At 45.3% G+C, this 16,693-nt stretch overlaps 1 protein-coding gene across 4 annotated transcripts in view; it reads left to right on the forward strand.

Annotated features, from left to right (window-relative positions):
* The window catches only part of PPARGC1B (PPARG coactivator 1 beta), a 185,845-nt gene that overhangs the window by 2,247 nt on the left and 166,905 nt on the right, over positions 1-16,693 (forward strand). For 2 of the 4 annotated variants that reach the window (XM_077327098.1, XM_077327099.1), the window contains exon 2: positions 2,454-2,564. The exons of the other annotated variants lie outside the window; for them this stretch is intronic. The gene's annotated coding sequence lies outside the window, so the exon portion shown is untranslated. The remainder of the gene's footprint in view (positions 1-2,453; positions 2,565-16,693) is intronic. 4 annotated transcript variants of the gene reach the window in all.

Below are 16,693 nucleotides of genomic sequence, written 5' to 3' on the forward strand. Positions count from 1 at the left end.
GATGCTGACAGCTTGATTAAAGAAGTACATGTTGTGTATTTTGTAAGCAGGGTTGGTGTTCTGCTTTGCAAATGGGTTCTTTATGCAATGCTGTAAAAATGGCCAGCTAAGGAACTTCGGCAGGACAGTAGAAGACATGTTTGCTTTGGGATCATAGCAGAGTTTAAAGGGCTGCACATAATGGTCTGCCTACCTGCGCTGAATGACATGATTGCTGTGTCCTAAACACAGCCCCTCTATTACTGTTGTATGCTGTTCAAGGACTGGGTCCCTTGTGATGCCCCTGAGCGGTCAGACCCACCTGAGCATTGTATGCTCTGTGTATGGAAAATGGCCCGGTTTAAGGATTCACTGGGCCTGTAGCACCAGAGCCTGTTTAACAATTTGCAGGGGCTTAGTGTGCTGTACAAGTTACTGGGCCCGCCCCCTACCAGTGATAGTTGGAATTCTGGAAGCAACTGGCAGCTTCAGTTTGCTGAAGACATTTCTAGGACCTTGGTTGGAAGTGCAAGTGCAATGCCCCAATATCTTAGGCAGGTGTTCTCATCTGGGGTTTCATGAAACCCTGGGGTTTCTTGATGAGTCTGGAATGGTTTCCTGAATGGGTGGGAGTGTTTTTTAAAAAAATAATTTGTCAAACATTCATTGGGTGATATGACCATATATTATCATGTTGACCCCCATGGCCAATGATGGGTCTGGAGGGGGTGGGAAGGGGAGGAGCCCTGGATGGGCGTGTACACAGCTTTGCTCCCCAACCATATTCTTCACGTTCGTGCCACTTCTGGGGTTTCTCAAAGCCTGAAGAATGTTTCAGGGTTTTCTCAATGGTAAAAAAGTTGAGAAAGGCTGATCTAAGAGGACCTTAACATTTATGCAGCTTGTGGTCTGCACACATGCTCAGAGAATGATGCACATGCTCAGTTACTTTTTTCATTCTTGTGGTCAACAAATCATATAAGTATAAAGTCCCCCCCCCTAACAGACACAGTGGGGCCTGTAGTGTGTACTGTACATGCTACTAGGATAAAACTTCTCTATGGAAAGGCTTCTGAGTACACATTTTCTGAAAGTTCAAACTTTCTTCCAAAACCCCAGAAGATCTGTACTAACTCCACGCAGCCCCGTTTACTTAAGTCCAGCTGTTGCTAATGAGTAACTAAGTCTGTTACTGTAATCCTTGGATTGATATTTGTTTGCTGCTGCTTGGAGGGCCTTTTAATCTTTGGATGACCCTTTCACCTCTTCTCATTGGTGTGCAAGGGTTAAAGTTCTAGAGTAAAAAGACTGGGCTACAATGTGATTTCTTTTGCAGAAAAGTACACCTTGCATTTTGTACCTTAACCTCTGATGAAATGGCAACCTTGGCCCATCCCGTCATGTGCTTTGTTTGTAACTGTATGCAGGAGGCGGTTCCTGGGCTTGTCTCTGACGTCTCACCCTGTTACTACTACACTGTGCTAGCCTCTGCCCTTTCATCTAGGCTGCTGAGTTCTCACTGTATATTTACGCTTCAGAGCCACTGACAAAGGTCCACTTTGAACATGAGCATATTTTCACCAGGGTTCATTTTGGCTTTCTGTATGAGACTCTACCAATGAAGAAGAATATGTGGTTTATTTGCCATTGTCAGCTTGACTTTCCTTCTTCCTGGAGTTCTCACTGGAGTCTGAATGTGCCTTCGGCAAAGCCCCGCAGTGTTCCGGCCACAGACTGTGTTATCCTGAGAGGCTAAAACATTTGGATTCACTGAGATAGTTGAATCTATTATCCATTGCTTTCTCATAGAGACCTTCGGTGCTGCCCATCAGACTTTGCAGTACACTCACTCTTCTCTTTGTAGCAGCACTGCAGAAATTCACACTGGGGTGCTCCTGAATATCACATAGCCTAGGTGGAGCTGTAGGATTCCCAGAGAAATGCCATGAAATGTCACCCCTTGCTGCTTTCAGTATAGAGCTTTCAGGCTCATCTTTCCTAGCTGTTCTGTATGAAGGGAAAGGATGCTTCATAAAAATAGCTGCATTGCAACAGATAGAGATTAAAGGCCTTTCCCCCTTCTGCAGTCTGATTTTTCATCAAAATGGGCTTACTGTGCAGCAGGATGAAATACTTGATTTATGCACGAGCCGGCACAATGCATTCTGGCCTTTTCCTACCTCTGCTGATAATTCTTCAGGTGTTGAGAGGCATCAGGAATTACTGGGATCAACTGCTGAGGAATCAGGAGTTAGGGGCTCTTTGCTGCTTCTTTCTGAGCATGCGAGAGAGCCGTTTGACTTTTCCTTTTCATGATTTGTCGGCAGGACGATAATAACAATGCAGGCCACCACCTGGTGCTTCCCTGGGCAATATTTCCTCATTTTCTCAGCATCTTGTTAGCAGCTCAATTAATTAACAACAGGAGAAGTAAACTATTATTGACTGGAGCACAATGGTTTGTCTTCTCTCAGACATGCACATACTTCCAACTCTACCATGGATTCTCCTGTTGCTTCTTTTGGCTGCTGTGATCTATTGCTCTTTGAGTGTCTGTGTCTCCATCAGATAAATGAGGTAAAAGGGTGAGTATTTTTTTTTCTTGGCAAGCTGAGGAAGTTTGTCCTGGTGATTATAAGTCCTCATTCTGAATGCCTTGGTTAGCACCACTTCATTGTCTGTGGGAGGGAAAACCCATTTTGCATTCTGCCAGGCTTGTCTCTTGTCTCTTTCAAAGACTTATTGGAGAGGAGAGGCAGGTAAAGGGGTTCTCTCTTACCTATTTCATGTTTCACCACCACAAACAGGCATTTGGTTACCCAGCATCTCCACTACTGCACTGCCTGCCCAAACTCAGCACAGGCATTTTTCCACCCACATTTTGGGCAAGCATCCAGGATCATGTTGCCTGGTTCCTACTTATGGCCTCGGCGTTTTGAAGGCATTCAAAGGGGCGGCAGTAGTCTTTCCTAGTTGCGTTTAAAGAGATGAAAACAAATGTTTTGCTTTTGACATGGCTTCAGCAGTCTTGAACAAACAAAGACTTAAAATGAAGAGCTGAATGGCATGGTCAAGTCCTTCCTGGATGCTTCTACTTTAGGCAAAGGCAGGGGATGCTATTTTGAGATGTCCTTGATGCGGAAAATGCCCCGTGTGGATAGCTAGAATATCAGCAAGAAGGCTTCTGTCTTGATTCTCTCCCATGAAGATAATTTTGTACATGCAAGAGGGAGTCTGAAATGGTACAGACTTCCACATGAATCTTTTGAATTTGTTAGGTTGAGTCTAGGCAATTTTTAGTAGAGTTGTTCCACTGGGATTACTAGAATATTTCCAAGTAAGTGTATGTAGAGCTTGTGCAGAAGGTAGAAATCCTATGGTTCTTGGGAAGGGCAGAGATTTCCTATACCAAGGCCTCCTATCCCATCTCGTTATCAGATGATAGCAGAGTTCTTTTTCAGAGGGCAGAGGCCAATGTCCTGTCCTTAAAAGCTCAGCATGCTCAAGGCATTCAGAACATGCAGATGAATTGGCTCTTCTCTAAAGGTATTGACAAACTGGAGTGGCCAATTAGCGATAGGAAGTGTTTTTCAGAGGATTGAGAGCAGGTTAGGAATTGGGGACCTTATCATTATACTAGGGGCCAAGTCCGTTGCATTCAGGAATAAAACAGGCCCTGCAGTTAAAATAAAACAGGGATCTGCAGTTCTGAGCCTCTGAGAGAAGTGGAAGGGGGTGGTCAGGGGTGGGTGACAGAAGGAGATTGGCTGGCTGCTGGACAGACAGGCAAGCCGGTGGGAGGAGGAGGTTAGCTGCTCTGAGTGGGTGTTTAGCACTGAGTGACACTTTAGCCATGAGACCAGCTCCTCCTCCAAGGCCTTACCAGAAATATTAAGTGGAACAGATAAGGAAATCTGCACGTTCAACAAGGTTATGGTAGTAGTCAGCACTGGTACTCTAAAGGTAGATACTGTTTTGTTATTAAACCGACCATTAAAACTTCAGGTTTTCTGCCAGAATTCCCTCAGCAGAGAGCAGGAAGGAATTATATTGGTTGTCTGGAGGGCTCTCCATATATACATACTGATAAAACATTTAGATGTTCACATTATTTATAACACAGAGTGCATCTTACTTGCGTAGCAAAGTCTCTGAGGCCACTGTGGCTATCTGCGTCAGACATTACATCAAGAAGGTATATGGTACTTATAGCTGAGGCAACCTGTAATGGTTGTAGCCCTTCTTACTAGGGCAGCAGCAACTTCAGCTGCACTCAGAAACAGGGAACCTACCAAGGACATGGGGAGAGCAGAAACCTGGTTTTCCTTTTCTTGTTTAGTTAGACATTTTATAATAGTCTAGCAGAACTACACTGAGACTGCTTTTGGGAGATGAGTTCTCCAACAGGGGTTGGGATGAACACAGCGCTGAGGTAGTTTCTGTGCCCACCCTGTCTTAGCTTGACTATATAACCAGTTTTGGAGGACTTCCCCCTCTCGAGGAGAATGAAACACTGGACTTACCTGAAGGTTTCTTCTCTTTAGTGGAGCGAAGTCCTCCAATTATCCCACCACATTGTTCTTCTATGTATTGTGAATGATTTTTGTTCATTGGCTGATGTTTATGTGGGAGATATTAAAAAACATGGCTGCTCTTATATTTAACTGTTATTAAAGTGATTAAAATTATACCATTTGTTTTACTGGAGGGCTTGGCTAATGTATGTCTGGAAGGGACAGCCCACTCTTGTCCTGGAGAGGCATATTAATTTGCATTAGCCCTGCCTGTAGCTAGTAGGCCAGATTTGGAGGACTTCACCCTATTGAAGAGAAGAAACTTTCAGGTAAGTCCAGTGTTTCATTCTAGGAAGTCTCCCCTCCCCCCCTCCAAAGAAAAACAATTGCTGAGACAGCTAGCAAATGAGCCAGACATGACATACACACCAGATTGTCTTTGGCTAAGAGCTAATTAACACAAAGGGCTCTACAATGGTTATTTATTTATTTGTTTTCTTAGAACGTTTAACCCATAACATTTGGTTATTAATTGGGTAAATGAAGCAATTAAAGAAGTCTCCAGTTTCACAGGCTCCATGATCCAGATGAGCATTACGAGCACTCTCCCCCCTCCATACCCTCAATTTGGTGATGAGACACACAGTATTATGCAATGGCCTACATCTGTGTCTATCAACTAGCAACTGTGATCCAGGGAGTTTCCACAGTGAGGCATAGTGTATAGTTCCACCAAACCAGTGGCTGTTTAAGGGAAAGACGAATAGGAAATGGCTGGGAAAACATCAACAGATGGTAGCACCTCTTGCATGTCCCTACTTCTGTGGTTTAGAGATCCACATGGCAGCAAGTCTTTAGCTATGGAGCTTGATATTTCTTGCATTTGCTCAGCAGAATAATGCAGTTTTGTTGGTAGTGAAGTATTCCCCCCCACCACCACTAAGCCATGTAAAATGCCAGTCAGCCAGCCAGTTTTGGAGTTGGCTTGTGGTACCACTGTCCATGGCTGGGATTCATATTTGCAAATGACTTTTCCCTTCTTCTTGACAAGCTGGATTCTCTGTCAGACATGTGGCACCTGCTCAAAGAGGCTGTGGAGGATATGATGTTGCTCACGGTGAGATGAATAATGTTGGTATATCAGCAGGTGGTTTTAAGTGCTCAACATGCTTAATGTTGTATGGATCCACAGGATTCTCTATCTCCAAACAAGACTGCTTGTTAGACTACAGTCTGATTTCCACTTATTGTTTTAATACATATATCAGTTTTTGGCAGTTGTGCATGAATGTGGATCTGCTATATCAGAGGCTATCTCAAGAATAAAAAGGACAATGGGAACCGGACCCAAGATCAAAATTTTCTTTCGCCTTCATCCCACAGCAGAAGAGTGTGGCCCAATGTGTTTTTTCCATATATTGCTCCCACAATAAATGCAGCTTGTTTTGGCCTGCTGTATATTTGAAAGTGTTTTGGAGAAAGGAAGTAGGTCATGCGTACCAGTGTGGAACAGAATGCTAGGCTGGACCTGGGGTCAGATCCCTGACTCACTGGGTAACATTGAACCAGTCACTGACTCAAAGGAAGAGCTATGAAGCAACCTAGAGGAAGGGCAGGATAAAAATAGGCTAGAACTAGCCATATAGGAGTAGGCAATACTGAGTTCTTTGAAGTAATGATGGAAAAAAAACAACGTATAACATGGAAATATATGATTATATACATTTTTATGGAGATGGAGAGAACCAGTGTGTGCTGTGCAAGTCTTGAGCACAATTGTACCTAAGTATGATATAATAATCGATTTATTAATGTCCATTGTTTGTGTTTAGCAAAGCTTGAAAAGGAGGGCATAGATTAAGGTATGCAAACATGACATGTTTGACAATTGTGTGAAACATTGCTAGTATTTGTGGGATTAAACAGAAGGAGTATTCTTCATTTTTGTTTTTGTTTTTTGCTTTGTTTTTCCTGGTAGCTTCTTGTACTCTTTTTTTAAAATTTTGCTTAAGGATTTCTCGGGTTTTTCTCCAAACTCCATGGTTTCAAAGAAACACTCGGAGAAGAAGTGGACAACTTGTGTTGACTGACAGACAAGTGATCCTGCACAAAAGGATTTCAGATCACTAGAGCTAGGGTGTTATTTAAGGTGACCAGATTTTAACATTGGTAAAGCGGGACACTATTGACCGGGGGGGGGGGGGTTCTTGATTAAAAATTTGGTCTATATGGAGCAACAAAAATATTCATAGAACGCATAGAATGCAAAAATAGTATTGCAATATATATATTTTTACTTGCAACATAAGTACAATTTGCCAGGTGCCCCCAGATGTCCCTCCAAAAGTGGGACAATCTGGTCACCTTAGTGTTACTGCAGTTCACCAAAGCTTGCTGCGGATCTTCACCTTCCATTCCCGTGTAGGTCAGCTGCTTTCCATTGACTGGGAAGGGAAGCTGAAGCTGCTGACCATGACTTTGCAGTTGCCATTGCCGAAACACTGCATGAAGAATGGATGAGATAGGAAAGGCTTTGGGCTCCATATTGCAATGGGGATGCGGATGAAATAGGCAGTAGTGCTGTTTCTCCTTCATTCTCATCAGTGCTGGACACCAGCATACTCTCCCCCACACATTTGGTGTTCAAAGGATCACTTCCGTTAAAACTGGAGCCTGTGGCATTTACAGTATTATAAATGTAGGCCTGGTATCTTTTAGTAACAAAATCTTTCCAAATTCTTTTCCTGTGCAGTCTCCTCCCCCCTCCCCACCATGATGAACTTCCCATCAGCTATGCAACTATGAAGGAAGTCCTCCTGTGTTACCCCGCTCAGTTTCTGTTCTGAATTATTGTTCTGGTGTATCCACTGTTTTGCCATCTCTCCTTTCATTATTCTATGGGTACATTCTTAGATTGCTTCAGGTACAAGTAAGTCTTGGTGAAATCAGTGGGGCTGACAGCTTGCTGGATATAGCTAGCATTGGGCAAGTGAGAGTTTGTGATCTTGTTCCATGAGCCAGTGATAGACTTTACTCAGTAAATTCAATGACCAAGACCCTGAGATACCACCTAGAAGCAAATCACTCTGAATAGTGTTGTTTACTTCTGCGGAAATGTGCATAGAATGGAATGGGGCATAGCAAAAGCATCTGTAAATGTACTTTATTTTTTTTAAGTCCAAGCCATTAAAGTGAAGTGACTTCTGGATAGCCTTCTGAAATCCTGTGCTTGATAAAGCAGGGGGTGTGGTAACAGAAGTTCTGAGGGAGGATTTTACATACTCTGTATTTTCAGACTCCTAGAAATCCTTGGTGTTTGGTCTTCTGTGTGACAGGGGAAGGTTTCTAATCCGTAATTCCCTCCCTCCATCCCCAGTGTAACATCTTTCCTTCATTTGCATCAGTGTAATAATGATTTCTTTTTTTGTTCTGGGTTCTGAATATTGTTGATAAATGATTTGATTTCAGTTATAAGAGTGCTGGGAAATTCTGACTTTTTTTGTCAAGGAGCCAGGAGTGATATCATATAGTTAAACATTTTAGCATATAAAATATTCTATGTCATAATGAACTGCTGATTGTTTTAAGAGCAGTGAAGCAGAGAAAACAAAGAGGAAGGAGGGGTTTCTTCCAAGCTATTCTTTCACTGGGCTTAATGCCATCTGTTGGTTCTTCTTGCAAGTGAAAACTATGGAGTATTACTACACTACTTTTAACAACTGAGTTGCACAGTGTGTAGCATACTACCAAGAAGGAGAGATTGTCCAACTCCTAACTGTAACCCAGCTCTATTTGGTGTGAATGGTGTAATCAGTGGAACAATTGGTAGTTATGTAGCAATATAGCAAAATACAGGGGGGGGGGAGAAACACACACAGCAATCAATGAGGATAAAATTCATTTCTAAGGGATAGCCCAGCTCTTTGGGTCAAAGCGTAGATGGTACAGGACCAGAAAGAATGATGGTCAGATACCATATAAGGAAGTTTCATATGTTCTTAATCCTTGCCTAGAATGTCATAAAGGTATCCCCTGTGCAAGCACCGAGTCATGTCTGACTCTTGGGGTAACGCCCTCTAGCGTTTTCATGGCAGACTCAATATGGGGTGGTTTGCCAGTGCCTTCCCCAGTCATTACCATTTACCCTCCAGCAAGCTGGGTACTCATTTTACCGACCTCGGAAGGATGGAAGGCTGAGTCAACCTTGAGCCGGCTGCTGGGATTGAACTCCCAGCCTCATGGGCAAACCTTTCAGACGGCTGCCTTACCACTCTGCGCCACAAGAGGCTCTTCGAATGTCATAGAAGATGTTAATTAAAAAAATAGATTTTCATGATGGGATGGTGAAGAAAGTAGTTTTGGGGGCAGTTTTGTAGGTAGCCTTTCTGTTGAAGAGGGGAGATTTCAAACTCTACTTTTTTGTGAGTTGAGGAAGGAGAGTTCTGATAACAGTTCTAATTTAAGCATCTCAACAGTGAAAGCATATGGAAAAAAGCACACTGGAAACTTACTAGATGAACATATTCACAGCTTAAGGGCAAATTCCTTTTGGTTAATCATTGTGGTCTTGGTTAATTGGCTTGATAAAAGCATATAATCCTTTTTTACAGGTCTTGTGAAGTCATTTTAAGCCAAGGGACTCTACTGTGCTTTTGTATGACTTTGTGTCACTAAGGTTTTTGCAAGACAATTCCCCAGTGAATTGGGCTCTAGGACAGCAATGATGGAAGCTCTTTCCTTGAATTAATTGTGGTTCCAATTTCAGAATTAGTAACAACAATAGAAGAATCACATTTAAAATATTAAAAAATAGGGTATAAGTTATTTTAACTGTAGTACAACTATAAAATGCTTTCCTGGCATGATTGTTAGATGTTGCTCAGGGCTTTGGCTTCATTGTATAATGTTGATGACCATAGCTCTTCAGAGATACTGATTTTGAGTGACCAGAGATGACTGGCTGACTGATTTCATACAGCGAACAGAAGAAGATGATTGCTGAGGTAATGCACCTCTAAATCATTAAGGATTTCCTAGTCAAAATCAGCATATTCCTTGGATAATGTATTCCCAGCTTATCATACTCATTGTGCCTTCTAGAACCTACCAATTTGTGCCTACTAGAACCAGCAGGCCCGAATTGCAAAGAATGGGATGTAGTCAGACATTGCAGTGCAGCAAAAAACTACGTAGTGAGAGAGGGGGGCGTGTATTTCGTAATTTTTCCAAAAGTCTTTTTCAGATGGTGTCTTGGCTAACTCTTTAGACCAAGAGTTGATTGATGTGTTGGTTGCACTCATTCTTGGGAAGCCATCTCCAGCTCACACCTACTGGCTGTCTCTGTCCACCTCCAAGAACCAATGATAAGGGACAAGGAGACAAAGAACATCACATAACATGTGATTGCAGCAGTAGGAAAGAAAACCATGGTGTTCTAACAAATGGCTTGATCTGGAACAAAAGAAACAGTTTGGTTGCTATTAACAGATATTAACTGACTAAAGAAGAGCCTCTTGTGGCCCAGAGTGGTAAGGCAGCAGATATTCAGTCTGAAAGCTTTGCCCATGAGGCTGGGAGTTCAATCCCAGCAGCCGGCTCAAGGTTGACTCAGCCTTCCATCCTTCCAAGGTCGGTAAAATTAGTACCCAGCTTGCTGGGGCGTAAACGGTAATGACTGGGGAAGGCACTGGCAAACACCCCGTATTGAGTCTGGCATGAAAATGCTGGAGGGCGTCACCCCAAGGGTCAGACATGACTCAGTGCTTGCACAGGGGATACTTTTACCTAACTGACTAAAGAATTAAAATTTGTGCTTGAAATAAGTTATGTTGTTTCAAGCACAAATTTTAATTCTTTAGTCAGTTAGTGCTTGAAAATGTAATATCTTAGCCCCCCCCTCAATTTGGGTTATAAGTACATGAGTATTAAATCCAGCCCCAAGGCTAGATTGACTGATTTAGGAAAAAACTAATAAACAGGTATACTTGGAACTGCGAGGCAGCCACTAACTCAACAAATTTCCCATTAAATCAGTGGTTCTCAACTTTCCTAATGTCACGACCCTTTAATACAGTTCCTCATGTTGAGGTGACCCCCAACCATAAAATTATGCAAGTGTTCTTTCACAGAAATTAAACTGAAACTGACCAATGGGGTGAAGATCCATTGTCCATGATTGTATATAAATTGTTTTTTCCCCCTGGGGTTTCTAAGTTCAGTTCTGCCTCTTGTCCCACCATGCTGATCTCGCTCTTTTCCGCTGCTCCAGACAGACCAATGCTCTTTCTCAATCTACCCCACAAGGCTGTTGTGTGGATGGTGCCTGGCAGGCCAAGTTGCTCGCCCTTCTGCAACCCCTGTGAAAGGGTTGTTCGACCCCGAAAGGGGTCCTGACCCCCAGGTTGAGAACCACTGCATTAAATGGTTTAATTGAAGGCTACTTGGTTAGCCAGCAAGCCAGCTTTGATGAATTTTGTAGTGGATCTGTAAATGAATGAATAAAAAAACACCAATTGCGAGTGGACTATCAATTGGATCATTTTACAGTTGCAATTATTGATGTACTAATGTCGTTAAATTACCCCATTAATCTACGAGTAGTGATAAAATGTAGGGTTCACCTTGAAACCCTCTCTCCCCTTTCTTACAACAGCCACAGATTTAATTTATGTGCGACATTTCTGTTTATTTTATATGTTTACAAAATTTGTATGCCACCTTTCTGCCCCTATAAGGACCTCTAAGATGGCTGACAATTTAAAATGTATATAATGAAACCACATTTTAAAATTATTAAAATCATGAGAATTGTAGTATAGGGCTTTGAAAGACAAGAGTAGCACCCTGAATTCTGCCCAGAAGCAAATTGGAAACCAGTGTAGATGGGCTAAAATTGTAGTGATATGGATCCCTATGACCTACTCCAGCATTCTTGGAGCATTCTGCAACTATTTAGGGACGGAGGTTAAGTTGAGATATGAGGTTTGGGAGATAAACTGGAAATCTGTTTTGTGTGGCTTGACTGTACTGAGTGTGATAACAATCCTGGTCTCTCAGCCATACAGGTTGACTCACCTCTATCATAGAAAGTGCAGGTTATTTTATGTGCAAGAAGAACAGCTGTTTCTGTGTTTGCATAACAGAATCTTTTGAGACTACCTAGTAGCATCCAGATAGGAAACCTTTAACCTTTATCAAATGTTCTGATTTCTTGTGTTTTATTCTGCTTCTGTCTTTTCTTCTATGTAGTCTGCCTGTTTATTAGTATGAACTAGTCACTGCTGTTATTCTTATCCTTATGTTTATTTCTTGATTGGGAATTGAATAGGCTGCAACTATATTTACTCATTGCTGTGGCCCTTGAGAAGGGTTCAGTGATACTGGCTACTCTTTTCCCAATACTAGTTACTTATTTACATACTAGCTTCAAAACTCATTGTAAAAATGGGCTTTGAAAGGGGTTGGCAGGTCGGAGGGCTCCTGCAGAGGGTGGGTCAACAGAGGAATGTGTAAGAGAGGGTAAATGCCTCAGGGGCCTCAGGGGCCTCAGGACTGGGGGGTGCCCCATTGCATCAGGGGCAGGTGCGCTTGGAGATGCCTTTCGAACTCCCTCCCCTCCAGTGCCCGGGGGACTCCTCCATCCTTCTCACCTCCTCCCTCCCAGGCCTGGCCGTTCCTCCCATCTCGGGAAGAAGCACAGGGCCCCTCATAGTGACTGGACATAGCGAGTGATGGTGGGATGTAGCATGCAGGGAGAGGGCTCGAGGGAGAGGTGGGCGGGTAGCTGCACCTCCCTGTCTTTTGGCTCTGGTTGCCTGTGGCTCACGTGGGCTCCTCTGCTCGCATCTGAGTCTGAGACAGCAGGGCAAGGGCTAGACGGAGGGGAGCGGCAGGCACCAGGGGTGGGCTCCATGGCGAGGGAGGGAGTGAGGCTGGCCCTTTGGTGGGGCCGTCTAGCGCTGAGACGAAGTGCGGGAGGGGCTGGGAGTGCGACCCAGCCAATGTTTTGATGCTTTGATGCTGAGTTTTATGGCCTTCCTTTCCTCTCCTGCGAGCCTCCTTATCTCTTAGCTTGGGAAGGTGTTCTTGGGTTTGGCTCAACAATAGCTTCCTGGCCTGGGAAAGGATGTCTGCTGTAACTTTTCGCACCTCTTAGATCAAAGGTCCATCCTATGTGAACACACTGTCCTGCCAAATCCCCCCCCTGCCCCCTAAACCTATATAAGGTATCAGCCCCTTTTGTCCCCTGTCAAGATTCCTGTTCTCAAAGTTACTATGTGTTTGCGGTAAATGCCTAGTAAAATCTCGCTATTAAAGATACTATGACTTCAGCCTCTCCTGAGTCTTGAGGATTTGATCTGGTGGACTGAGTCGAGCACAGTCTACACCTTGATTCATGACAGTTTGACAGAGATGCCCTTCCTCCTGCTAGCCCTTGATACCTACATGCCCCACCTGCCATGGCAGCGGCTGCAGAAGAGGGCACAAGGCTGATCACTCTGCCCGGAGGCAACCTGGAGGAATCTTCGGACCTGAAGGTGCACCTCGTTGGCATGGTGGCTCCCGGCGAGAAAGGTGCCGTGGAGAATCACCCCATGAACAGAGAAATGGAGGCAGGACGGATGGGCCCTCTCCAACCTGGGAAAGATCCAGTACCGACAGACACGATTTGGGTGGAACTACCAGGAGACAGGCCCCCAGTGGTAGGAGAGGAGGGTGAGCCCCAGCTACTCTCTGCGAGTCCTTCGACACCCCGTAACGCCCGTACATGGGATTGCTGAGGGATCTGGACCTTCATTGGACTGACCCAGCCAACCGAGCCGGCTGGGCTGGGATCAAGGAATGCTGCTTTACAGACCCAGAGCATCGCATATGGCACTTATTAAAGACTGGCCCACTAGTGCAAGACGAAGACCAGTATTGGTCTATTCCGAGGACTTGTGACGGAGTTTTGTGAGCCAGGATAGATAGCAAAAATTCATTGCCTCAACTCTCTGGTAGAGGATTTACATGGACTATATACTGCTCAAATATCGATTGAAATGGTGGAGGCATGCCAAAAAGAGAGTTGCTCCCCCTTGTTCGATCGGGGTGGAGCAGACATGGCAGAGCAGGGGGCAGCTGGGCGGGCACTGGGAGTTGCTGCTACAATCGCTGCTACAATCCCAAGCCTGAGGGTTTCTTCCTCCACGCCAGTCCTGGTCAGTCAAGCACCGCCCATAGGTTGTTAGCGTGCCTAGGCTCAGAGTAATTATTTATTTATTTGATTTTATTTGATTTCTATACCACCTTTCCATAAGGCTCATAATAGTATCCCAAGTCCATTCACCCAGAAAGGTACAGTCATCTGTGGGGGGTCAATTGGAGCTGTTCTAAGATGGGGAGAGTCAAGTCTGCCGATCACCTGGCCCTCCTGAGATGAATAAGCCGGGCCCAGACCAGGGGGGCCTCTAGGTCGGAGACCCTTCAGGATGTCCACCAGTCTACATGGCAAGTTGGGCAAGAGAGTGGCGTCTTCTCCCATATGAGGGGGCATCGTGGACCACAGAATCCCTCTCACTGTGCCCTATCTGGGCACTCCCCGGCCATCTCCCAGGGCCCCTTTATACCCAGGCGCCCTGGGGCTGGGATTGGGACCAGACCATCCGGGGTGGCTAAGTGTCCAGGGTGGCTCAGTGGCATACACAGCCACGCTCCTCCCCTGCTGCTACAACCTCAGTGGCCGCCACAGCTGTCATCCGCCCTTGGGGTTATTGTCGCTTCACTACCTGCTGGAGGCCTGACCACCTAGGGGACAGTTCGAATATCTCATGATGCCATTCGGGTTAAGTGGCTTGCTGGGAATTTTCATGAATGTCATAAATTAAGTGTTGCATGATTTGTTGTATTGGGGTGGTGGTGGTGCTGGTGGTTTAACTTGATGACGTATTGATTTATAGCAAAAATGAGGTGGAGTATGTCCCCCTGGTGCGAGAGGTCCTTAGGATGCCTAGTGATAACAAGCTGCCCAAATGTGAGTTCCACGAAGACAAAGATGACTATCTGGGGTACCGTGTGTCTGTGGAGGGTATTCAAACGGACCCTGCCAAATTGCAAGATGTCCTGGTTTGGGTCCCTCCCATGCACCAGTCGCCAGCTCCAAGCATTTCTCGGATTCACTAATTTCTACAGAGATTTCTTACCCAGGTACACCCAGGTGGCCCTCCCACTCACAGACCGGTTCAAAACAAAAGGGAGGGAAGAGGCATCTAGAAAGCCTGGTGCATCACTGGTGTGAGCAGTGCATCCGGCCATTTGAGGAACTCAGTCGCTTATTTACCAGCAAACCAGTGCTGGCCTACCTTGATGCAACCCATCTCTTTATCATCCAAGTAGATGCTTTGGACTCAGTGGTGGGCAGGGTGTTGTTACAGAAACATGCAAATGGGAAATTGCGTTCGTGTGCTTACCTGTACTACAAATTCACTCCAGCGGAGAGGAATTGGGCCATCTGGGAAAAAGAAGCTGTGGCTGTAAAAATGGCCCTTTCGGCCTAGTGGCGCTTCTTAGAAACCTCAAGGGAGCCTTTTCAGGTTTGGACAGATCATAAAAACGCTGAGGTCCTTTGAAAACCCCACCGGCTCAGTGCCAAGCAAATAAGGAGGGCGGAGTTTTTCTCTAGGTTCACCTTTACTCTAAGCCACATTCCAGGCCACTCCAACTTTCTGGTGGACGCTTAACTCAACACAACTGTGAAAAAGAGTTGAGGGTAGATACTCTGTTCAATTCTCGCCACTCATGACCTAAAGGGGCAGACTCCCAATGGCTTCTGCCGGGCCCTAGCTTCCAACCCTGATCTAGACAGTCTCAAGAGTTCCATGACAGAACACAATAAGTTATGGTACCACAATGGCAAAGTATACATTCACACCTCTCTCCATAGGGAAATATTGGAAGTATGCCATGACAGCAAGGCAGCAGGACATTTTGGATTTATGAAAACATATGGTCTAGTGCGCAGACATTTCTGGTGGCCTCAGTTCAGGAAAGATGTGGAAAATTACGTAAAGCATTGCCCAGCGTGCATCACTACAAAACAAATTGCAAGAAACCCCCCGGGTCTACTCAAGCCCCTAGATGTCCCCAACAGGCCCTCGGAAGTGATCCATGAGTTTATCACAGACCTCCCCCGCACCAGCTCAGGGAAGATGGTGATCTGGGTGGTGGTGGATCTGTTCTCAAAAACAGGCGCACTTTGTATCCTGCACATCTCTGCCTAGCGCCCAGCACCTGGCAGAGCTGTTTGTACAACACGTCCTGAGATGGCACACTTTCCCAGACAAGATAATTAGTGATAGGGACAGCCAGTTCATTGTCAAGTTTTGGGGACTCTGTTAGATCTGGCTAGTGTCACATGGGCTTTGAGCACCGCCTACCATCCAGCTACAAATGGGCAGATGGAGCATGTTAACCAGGTGCTGGAACAGTACCTCAGATGCTTTCTGAACTATCATTGGGATGACTGGATCTCCCTATTGCCCCTAGTAGAGTATGCCTACAACAATGCCCCCTACCTGAGTATGGGATTATCCCCCTTTGAGGTGGTGAACGGCTACACCCCATGGCCTTTCCCATCCCTGGAGCCTCCACTGGCTGACCAGACCAGCTTACCCCCAGGGGTAGTAGATTGGGCTTCGCGGGTTTGAGAGGTGTGGAAAGAAGAGTCAGAAGCCCTGGCCAAGGCTAAAGCTGACTACAGAAAATGGGCTGATCACAAGTGGGCACCCGAACCCTGTTACCAGGTGGGGGACGTGGTGTTCATATCCACAAAGCACCTAAAAAACTGATGCCATAGCAAAAAACTCAACTACCAGTTTGTGGGACCCTTCCAAATAACTGAAGTCCTAAGTAAGATTGGGGTCAGGGTGGAATTGCCTCCCTCCTTCCGGAAGGTTCACCTGGTGTTCCTTCTGAAACCGGACCCCCTTGCAGATAAGTGTCATCCCTCAGCACCTCCCCCCATCATGGTGGAGGACGATACCCTATATTAGCGATCCCCAACCTGTGGGCTGCGGACCACATGTGGCTCGTTGACTAATTGGAGGTGGGCCGCGAAGGACGCCTTCCCCCCCCGGCCCTTTACTTCATACCCCCCCCCCCGGCCCTTTACAACACACTTCGGCCCTTTACAACACACATTGTCTCCCATCACTCCTAGATGG

Source organism: Paroedura picta, chromosome 3 (assembly GCF_049243985.1).
Source record: "Paroedura picta isolate Pp20150507F chromosome 3, Ppicta_v3.0, whole genome shotgun sequence".
Taxonomy (NCBI): Eukaryota; Metazoa; Chordata; class Lepidosauria; order Squamata; family Gekkonidae; genus Paroedura; species Paroedura picta.